Below are 10,658 nucleotides of genomic sequence, written 5' to 3'. Positions count from 1 at the left end.
CACGAGATTTCATCGTCCCGTCCCTCGGAAACCACGGTGGGTCGAAACCGCCCGAGTCAGAAGTTCCATTCACCATCACTCTCCCCCCACATTTGCTATCCGAGCGAATGCACAAATGGAATCTACGATTCGACGGAGCGTCGGACCCTCTGAAGTTGATCGCCGAACTGGAGGAGAAAATAGCAACATATGGAATTAATCAGGAGGAGGTACCCCGCGCCATGTCAGAGATGTTTGAAGGTAGAGCAGCACGATGGTTCCGCACGAGCCACTTACAGACAGCTACGTGGGCGGAGTTTCGGGCCGAGTTCTTAGGCTTCTTCTTGCCCCCACGTTACTTCGAGCGACTAGAGGACGCGATCCGAACCCATATCCAGGGAGTGGATGAGACATTTAAGGAGTACTTGGTCGAGTTAAGGACCAAGATGCAGCAAGCCGGATACCGAAAGGAGGAAGAACTTTATCGGATCTATGAAAATATGGCACCAGAATATCGTCTGTATATAAGACGCCACGAGTTCGAGACGCTGGAACAACTAACCCGCATGGCGACGGAATACGAAAGTGTGAGGCAGCTGACGTCGAGTCGCGCAGGTATTCCTAGCGCGGTGGCTACGGACCGGGATAAGACCAGCCCTCGTCGGACGCCGAACCCCTTTCGAAGCCCAGAGGTACCCATTCAAGGAGGGAATGCAACTCATCAAATGATCAGACAGCCCCTATCGAACATCGACGTCCAGCGAGCTTGTAGCAGGTGCGGACAAGTCGGTCACTTTAGACGGGGTTGTACTAATGCACGTCTGAACTTTTGTTGGGACTGTGGTCGTAGGAATATATTGACTGTCGATTGTTGTCGCCGAGATACCTCGGGAAACGAACAACGTCTTCGCTGAGATGCGGGCGCAGCGGAGACGAACGAAGTAGCAGCCCGACATCAAGGGAAGGGTACAATCGTACGGTAGCGAGACCGGAGGAGATGCAAGAGATCATCACTACGATAGCGTTAGCTGATCGGTCAGGCCTGGCAGTGAAGCAGCTATGGCGCACTCGCGTGGAATTAGCTGGCATGCGAGTGTGGATGCCATTCTTGGTGATGCCAACCATGTTGGATCGCGTCATATTAGGCACGGACTTCTTGGCGGCGATGGGAACACAGATACAATGCGGAGAAGCCACCTTAAAGGTAAAATTGAGCCCGTCGGCGGAAGACCCCCGACTGCGGCCAAGTAAAGTCGATCGGATGTCGTCAGAGGATACGAGCCCGGAATTACTCGAAGGAAGGAGTACGACGGTTCTAGGAAAGCAGGAATCCGACGATAAGGACACTATGTATACAGAGCAGAGTGAGGTTCACGCGCACAACCGGATCATGCGCCAGATGACCCCATCAGGAGAACAAAAGGACGACCACGGAGAAGACGAGATCAGGAGGTACGACGAACCGGGAAGAGCCTTGGAGGATTTTCGACCGGACGAAATCGACGAAGCAGAGGATGGAGATTCAATGACGGAAGAGGATGACCTAAGACCCGACCAGCGGGAATTCATCACCCGTGAGTTGACGCTTTTCAAGGAACTTCGAGGTGTATCACACGTGGCGGAACATCGGATTATAATGCGAGACGATAAACCCTTGAAACAAAGGTACTACCCAAGGAATCCGGCAATGCAGAGCGTGATCGACGCCCAAGTGGATGAACTACTCCGAGAAGACGCCATCGAACCTTCACGAAGCCCGCATAGCGCACCCATAGTGTTGGTCAAAAAGAAGATGGGTGAATGGCGCATGTGCGTTGATTATAGACAATTGAACGCTCACTCAGTGCCCGACGCGTACCCCGTCCCCAGGATCAACCACATCTTGGAAAAACTACGTCAAGCCCGATACATTTCGACGTTGGACTTAAAGCACGGTTATTGGCAAATACCCATGGCCAAGGATAGCTGTCAGTTCACGGCCTTCACCGTTCCGGGCAGAGGCCTATACCAGTGGAAGGTCATGACCTTCGGGCTTCACTCGGCCAGCGCAACCTTCCAGCGCGCCTTGGATAGCGTGATTGGTGCGGACATGGAGCCGTTCGCCTTCGCCTATTTGGACGATATCATCGTTATAGGCGCCACGGAGGAACAACATTTGGCCAATTTGGGCGAAGTCTTCCGTAGGCTGCGAAGGGCGAACCTGAAGGTGAACCCGAAGAAATGCGCGTTCTTCAAGCGGAGGTTAGTTTACCTAGGTCACGTGGCTAGCGCCGAAGGAGTCCAGACCGACCCGGAGGAAGTGACGGTCATTACCAACCTTAAGTCCCCTACATGCCTCAAGGAACTCCGACAGTGGCTAGGTATGGCCTCTTGGTATCGCCGGTTCGTCCCTAACTTCGCAACCGTGGTACAACCAATGACTGCCCTGTTGAAGAAAGGCCGGAAGTGGGCATGGGGTCCCGAGCAACAGAACGCGCTAGAAGAGGTAAAAAGAAGGTTAACCACCGTCCCCGTGTTAGGATGTCCCGACTTCGACAAGACGTTTGTTTTGCAAACTGACGCTAGCGACGTGGTTCTAGGAGCGGTCTTGTCGCAAGATATCGAAGGCCAGGAGAGAGTCACCGCGTACGCCAGCCGTCGACTCACAGCCACGGAGGGCAATTACACGACGACAGAAAAGGAGTGTCTGGCCATCATATGGGATATCAGAAAAATGCGGTGCTACTTGGAAGGGTATCGGTTCGAGGTGGTTACCGACCACCCAGCCCTCAAATGGTTGAACCCCATCGAAAGTCCCTCCGGTCGGGTAGTAAGATGGGCGCTGGAGTTGCAACAGTTCCAGTTCGACGTGCGGTACCGTCGAGGCAAATTGAACGTGGTGGCGGACGCGTTATCCCGACAACCCTGTGGAGTCTTGCAACAGATGGCCGAAGTGGACACACCCTGTAAATGGATCCAAAGTATGCGAGTTAAGATAAAAGAATATCCCGAGAAGTTCTCAGACTACATGATGGAAAATGGACAACTATACCGGAATTTGCGACACAGAGCTGATGACGAGGACTACTTCCCGTGGAAACTGTGTGTCCCTAGTTCAAATAGAGTCCGAGTCCTCCAAGAATGCCACGACGCGCCCACGGCTGGACATCTGGGTGTCCGAAAAACCGTTTTTCGACTATCTCAGAGGTATTTCTGGCCCGGCATGTTAAGGGGACGCGAAGCGTTACGTCCAGCGCTGCGAGTCGTGCCAGAAGTTCAAAACCGCCCGGACGAAAGCGGCAGGCAAAATGTTAACCCGCATAACAAGCGAACCGTTCGACGTTTTATGCGCAGACTTTGTCGGCCCGCTACCCCGGTCGGGACGCGGGAACACCATGCTCCTCGTATTTCATGACATCTTTTCCAAATGGGTGGAGTTGATCCCGTTACGAAAAGCTACCGCCTCACAAGTTCAGAAGGCATTCCGGGAACGGATACTGGGCCGAGTCGGCATCCCTCGGAAGTTCGTCTGCGATAACGGTACTCAATTTACCAGTCGCATCTTGAAAGAGTACTTCCACACGATAGGGGTAGAGATCCAATATACTGCTCCATACTGTCCGCAGGAGAGCCCTAACGAGAGGACGAATCGGACGGTCAAGACGATGATACCCCAACTCACCGAGGGAGACCAAAGTTCCTGGGACGAGCTATTATCGAAAATAGCGCTCGCCATCAACGCGAGTGTATCGGACTCTACGGGATATAGTCCCGCCTTCCTGACGCAAGGATCAGCGGTGATATCTAAGGACCCCGCAGGAAAAGGGCTCCAAGTCAGAGGAATCTTCGATATAGTCAGATCCAACCTCCAACGTGCTTTCCAAGAGCAAGCACGCCATTACAACCTTCGACGCCGTGGGTGGAGACCGAAGCTCGGTGACAAGGTGTGGCTACGCCAACATCCTCTCTCGAAGGCGGCCGAAGGTTTCGCCGCCAAATTGGCCCCCAAATATGACCGTCCCTACACTGTAACGAGGTTCATATCCACTAACCTGGTTCTGTTGCGACGCCCAGGGGAAAGACGTTCACGCTCCGCCAACATCAGCCAGTTGAAATCCTATTACTCTGAGGACTTTGGGAATGCAGCCGCGGAAGAAGACGACGGGACTGGCCCGGGAGGCGGCACGAGAGGTTAAGCAGGGTAGAGGTTCAAATGGTAATTTCTAAGTTGATTTGTACCAACACACACTGTTATTATCTAAGTTTTCTAAGTCGAGGTTTCACTGCACCGATAGGTAGGATCTTGAACAATAAGGGTCTCGTATCAATAAGTTTAGTCTCCGCTTTCAGATGGAAGAAGTCATCGAGTTGTCGGATGGATTGGCACTACGTCGTCACCGTGAAGAGCGACGGACGGCTCATCATCAGCCCCCGGTAGGAAAGGGGGGGGTGTGACGATCCTGCCCGACGGCTAGACCGTCACAATATATAGATATAAGTAATAGTTAACTAAGTTTGCCATTGTTATTATTAGTACGTAAGTGATATGAAATGAAGGATTATGATTTAGTAAGTGGAAAGCGAACATATGGATTTTGGGGTGCAAAACCAAAAAAGGTCAAGTTTGGTTCCGCACCATCCGCCCGAGGTGGCAACCATAGGGAAAAATACTAGAAAATAGACAAAATACCAAACCGATCTGGCAAGGCAAAGGGAAGAAGGATGAAATGGGCACACGGCGGTTTCCGGTCTCTCTCGGCTCTGGTACCTCAAGGCGAACGGTCGCGCACGTGGAAAAGCAAAAGAAAGGAAACACACGGAGAAAACAAAGAAAGCCCGGGAGGTAGGAAGTAAGGTTAGTGAATCAGTGTACTCGGCGCAGTGAAACCCAGGAACAATTAAACACGACAAATAAAATTGAGTGAACTAATACGAAAAGAAAAGGCAAGCCGTGTTGATATGCGTAATGGGTTTTGCCCCCCCTCGCAGCCCCAGGTCTCGCCCGAGCGATTCGGGATACCAACGATCGACGACCTAATTGGAAGCGTTAAATTATTTACGTCAGACATATGTATATTTTCCCGATCATTTGAATTTCACCCACTAACCTACCTGCGCAGCGAGGCGGAAGACCCCCTCACTTTCCCCCTTAATTCCTCCCCCCCCACGAGGTGGCAGACCCCTTCGTGCCCTATTGAAACACCCCTCCCCCCCCCCCAAGAGGTGGCAGACCCCTTCGTGTCCTATTAACCCCCACACCGTAGCGGAAGGGCAGACCCTTCCGACTTTGACTAATCAAACTGGCTTTCAGTCGGCCAACCACGACAGAATCTGGCTGCGGCCTCTCCCGAAGGTCCAGCGCGTGGAACTTTTGGCCTCGCAAGCCCCATCTCTTGGCCACGTATAAAATAGCAACATATGGAATTAATCAGGAGGAGGTACCCCGCGCCATGTCAGAGATTTTTGAAGGTAGAGCAGCACGATGGTTCCGCACGAGCCACTTACAGACAGCTACGTGGGCGGAGTTTCGGCCCGAGTTCTTAGGCTTTTTCTTGCCCCCACGTTACTTCGAGCGACTAGAGGACGCGATCCGAACCCATATCCAGGGAGTGGATGAGACATTTAAGGAGTACTTGGTCGAGTTAAGGACCAAGATGCAGCAAGCCGGATACCGAAAGGAGGAAGAACTTTATCGGATCTATGAAAATATGGCACCAGAATATCGTCTGTATATAAGACGCCACGAGTTCGAGACGCTGGAACAATTAACCCGCATGGCGACGGAATACGAAAGTGTGAAACAGCTGACGTCGAGTCGCGCAGGTATTCCGAGCGCGGTGGCTACGGACCGGGATAAGACCAGCCCTCGTCGGACGCCGAACCCCTTTCGAAGCCCAGAGGTACCCATTCAAGGAGGGAATGCAACTCATCAAATGATCAGACAGCCCCTATCGAACATCGACTTCCAGCGAGCTTGTAGCAGGTGCGGACAAGTCGGTCACTTTAGACGGGGTTGTACTAATGCACGTCTGAACTTTTGTTGGGACTGTGGTCGTAGGAATATATTGACTGTCGATTGTTGTCGCCGAGATACCTCGGGAAACGAACAACGTCTTCGCTGAGATGCGGGCGCAGCGAAGACGAACGAAGTAGCAGCCCGACATCAAGGGAAGGGTACAATCGTACGGTAGCGAGACCGGAGGAGATGCAAGAGATCATCACTACGATAGCGTTAGCTGATCGGTCAGGCCTGGCAGTGAAGCAGCTATGGCGCACTCGCGTTGAATTAGCTGGCATGTGAGTGTGGATGCCATTCTTGGTGATGCCAACCATGTTGGATCGCGTCATATTAGGCATGGACTTCTTGGCGGCGATGGGAACACAGATACAATGCGGAGAAGCCACCTTAAAGGTAAAATTGAGCCCGTCGGCGAAAGACCCCCGACTGCGGCCAAGTAAAGTCGATCGGATGTCGTCAGAGGATACGAGCCCGGAATTACTCGAAGGAAGGAGTACGACGGTTCTAGGAAAGCAGGAATCCGACGATAAGGACACTATGTATACAGAGCAGAGTGAGGTTCACGCGCACAACCGGATCATGCGCCAGATGACCCCATCAGGAGAACGAAAGGACGACCACGGAGAAGACGAGATCAGGAGGTACGACGAACCGGAAAGAGCCTTGGAGGATTTTCGACCGGACGAAATCGACGAAGCAGAGGATGGAGATTCAATGACGGAAGAGGATGACCTAAGACCCGACCAGCGGGAATTCATCACCCGTGAGTTGACGCTTTTCAAGGAACTTCGAGGTGTATCACACGTGGCGGAACATCGGATTATAATGTGAGACGATAAACCCTTGAAACAAAGGTACTACCCAAGGAATCCGGCAATGCAGAGCGTGATCGACGCCCAAGTGGATGAACTACTCCGAGAAGACGCCATCGAACCTTCACGAAGCCCGCATAGCACACCCATAGTGTTGGTCAAAAAGAAGATGGGTGAATGGCGCATGTGCGTTGATTATAGACAATTGAACGCTCACTCAGTGCCCGACGCGTACCCCGTCCCCAGGATCAACCACATCTTGGAAAAACTACGTCAAGCCCGATATATTTCGACGTTGGACTTAAAGCACGGTTATTGGCAAATACCCATGGCCAAGGATAGCTGTCAGTTCACGGCCTTCACCGTTCCGGGCAGAGGCCTATACCAGTGGAAGGTCATGACCTTCGGGCTTCACTCGGCCAGCGCAACCTTCCAGCGCGCCTTGGATAGCGTGATTGGTGCGGACATGGAGCCGTTCGCCTTCGCCTATTTGGACGATATCATCGTTATAGGCGCCACGGAGGAACAACATTTGGCCAATTTGGGCGAAGTCTTCCGTAGGCTGCGAAGGGCGAACCTGAAGGTGAACCCGAAGAAATGCGCGTTCTTCAAGCGGAGGTTAGTTTACCTAGGTCACGTGGCTAGCGCCGAAGGAGTCCAGACCGACCCGGAGGAAGTGACGGTCATTACCAACCTTAAGTCCCCTACATGCCTCAAGGAACTCCGACAGTGGCTAGGTATGGCCTCTTGGTATCGCCGGTTCGTCCCTAACTTCGCAACCGTGGTACAACCAATGACTGCCCTGTTGAAGAAAGGCCGGAAGTGGGCATGGGGTCCCGAGCAACAGAACGCGCTAGAAGAGGTAAAAAGAAGGTTAACCACCGTCCCCGTGTTAGGATGTCCCGACTTCGACAAGACGTTTGTTTTGCAAACTGACGCTAGCGACGTGGTTCTAGGAGCGGTCTTGTCGCAAGATATCGAAGGCCAGGAGAGAGTCACCGCGTACGCCAGCCGTCGACTCACAGCCACGGAGGGCAATTACACGACGACAGAAAAGGAGTGTCTGGCCATCATATGGGATATCAGATAAATGCGGTGCTACTTGGAAGGGTATCGGTTCGAGGTGGTTACCGACCACCCAGCCCTCAAATGGTTGAACCCCATCGAAAGTCCCTCCGGTCGGGTAGTAAGATGGGCGCTGGAGTTGCAACAGTTCCAGTTCGACGTGCGGTACCGTCGAGGCAAATTGAACGTGGTGGCGGACGCGTTATCCCGACAACCCTGTGGAGTCTTGCAACAGATGGCCGAAGTGGACACACCCTGTAAATGGATCCAAAGTATGCGAGTTAAGATAAAAGAATATCCCGAGAAGTTCTCAGACTACATGATGGAAAATGGACAACTATACCGGAATTTGCGACACAGAGCTGATGACGAGGACTACTTCCCGTGGAAACTGTGTGTCCCTAGTTCAAATAGAGTCCGAGTCCTCCAAGAATGCCACGACGCGCCCACGGCTGGACATCTGGGTGTCTGAAAAACCGTTTCTCGACTATCTCAGAGGTATTTCTGGCCCGGCATGTTTAGGGGACGCGAAGCGTTACGTCCAGCGCTGCGAGTCGTGCCAGAAGTTCAAAACCGCCCAGACGAAAGCGGCAGGCAAAATGTTAACCCGCATAACAAGCGAACCGTTCGACGTTTTATGCGCAGACTTTGTCGGCCCGCTACCCCGGTCGGGACGCGGGAACACCATGCTCCTCGTATTTCATGGCATCTTTTCCAAATGGGTGGAGTTGATCCCGTTACGAAAAGCTACCGCCTCACAAGTTCAGAAGGCATTCCGGGAACGGATACTGGGCCGAGTCGGCATCCCTCGGAAGTTCGTCTGCGATAACGGTACTCAAGTTACCAGTCGCATCTTGAAAGAGTACTTCCACACGATAGGGGTAGAGATCCAATATACTGCTCCATACTGTCCGCAGGAGAGCCCTAACGAGAGGACGAATCGGACGGTCAAGACGATGATACCCCAACTCACCGAGGGAGACCAAAGTTCCTGGGACGAGCTATTACCGAAAATAGCGCTCGCCATCAACGCGAGTGTATCGGACTCTACGGGATATAGTCCCGCCTTCCTGACGCAAGGATCAGCGGTGATATCTAAGGACCCCGCAGGAAAAGGGCTCCAAGTCAGAGGAATCTTCGATATAGTCAGATCCAACCTCCAACGTGCTTTCCAAGAGCAAGCACGCCATTACAACCTTCGACGCCGTGGGTGGAGACCGAAGCTCGGTGACAAGGTGTGGCTACGCCAACATCCTCTCTCGAAGGCGGCCGAAGGTTTCGCCGCCAAATTGGCCCCCAAATATGACCGTCCCTACACTGTAACGAGGTTCATATCCCCTAACCTGGTTCTGTTGCGACGCCCAGGGGAAAGACGTTCACGCTCCGCCAACATCAGCCAGTTGAAATCCTTTTACTCTGAGGACTTTGGGAATGCAGCCGCGGAAGAAGACGACGGGACTGCCCCGGGAGGCGGCACGAGAGGTTAAGCAGGGTAGAGGTTCAAATGGTAATTTCTAAGTTGATTTGTACCAACACACACTGTTATTATCTAAGTTTTCTAAGTCGAGGTTTCACTGCACCGATAGGTAGGATCTTGAACAATAAGGGTCTCGTATCAATAAGTTTAGTCTCCGCTTTCAGATGGAAGAAGTCATCGAGTTGTCGGATGGATTGGCACTACGTCGTCACCGTGAAGAGCGACGGACGGCTCATCATCAGCCCCCGGTAGGAAAGGGGGGGGTGTGACGATCCTGCCCGACGGCTAGACCGTCACAATATATAGATATAAGTAATAGTTAACTAAGTTTGCCATTGTTATTATTAGTACGTAAGTGATATGAAATGAAGGATTATGATTTAGTAAGTGGAAAGCGAACATATGGATTTTTGGGGTGCAAAACCAAAAAAGGTCAAGTTTGGTTCCGCACCATCCGCCCGAGGTGGCAACCATAGGGAAAAATACTAGAAAATAGACAAAATACCAAACCGATCTGGCAAGGCAAAGGAAAGAAGGATGAAATGGGCACACGGCGGTTTCCGGTCTCTCTCGGCTCTGGTACCTCAAGGCGAACGGTCGCGCACGCGGAAAAGCAAAAGAAAGGAAACACACGGAGAAAACAAAGAAAGCCCGGGCGGTAGGAAGTATGGTTAGTGAATCAGTGTACTCGGCGCAGTGAAACCCAGGAACAATTAAACACGACAAATAGAATTGAGTGAACTAATACGAAAAGAAAAGGCAAGCCGTGTTGATATGCGTAATGGGTTTTGCCCCCCCTCGCAGCCCCAGGTCTCGCCCGAGCGATTCGGGATACCAACGATCGACGACCTAATTGGAAGCGTTAAATTATTTACGTCAGACATATGTATATTTTCCCGATCATTTGAATTTCACCCACTAACCTACCTGCGCAGCGAGGCGGAAGACCCCCTCACTTTCCCGCTTAATTCCTCCCTCCCCGCGAGGTGGTATATCCCTTCGCGCCCTATTAATTAATTAGGAGGAGGTACCCCGCGCCATGTCAGAGATTTTTGAAGGTAGAGCAGCACGATGGTTCCGTACGAGCCACTTACAGACAGCTACGTGGGCGGAGTTTCGGGCCGAGTTCTTAGGCTTTTTCTTGCCCCCACGTTACTTCGAGCGACTAGAGGACGCGATCCGAACCCATATCCAGGGAGTGGATGAGACATTTAAGGAGTACTTGGTCGAGTTAAGGACCAAGATGCAGCAAGCCGGATACCGAAAGGAGGAAGAACTTTATCGGATCTATGAAAATATGGCACCAGAATATCGTCTGTATATAAGA

Source organism: Drosophila suzukii (genome assembly GCF_043229965.1).
Source record: "Drosophila suzukii chromosome 2 unlocalized genomic scaffold, CBGP_Dsuzu_IsoJpt1.0 scf_2c, whole genome shotgun sequence".
NCBI lineage: Eukaryota > Metazoa > Arthropoda > Insecta > Diptera > Drosophilidae > Drosophila > Drosophila suzukii.
Note: the sequence above shows the minus strand (reverse complement) of the source record.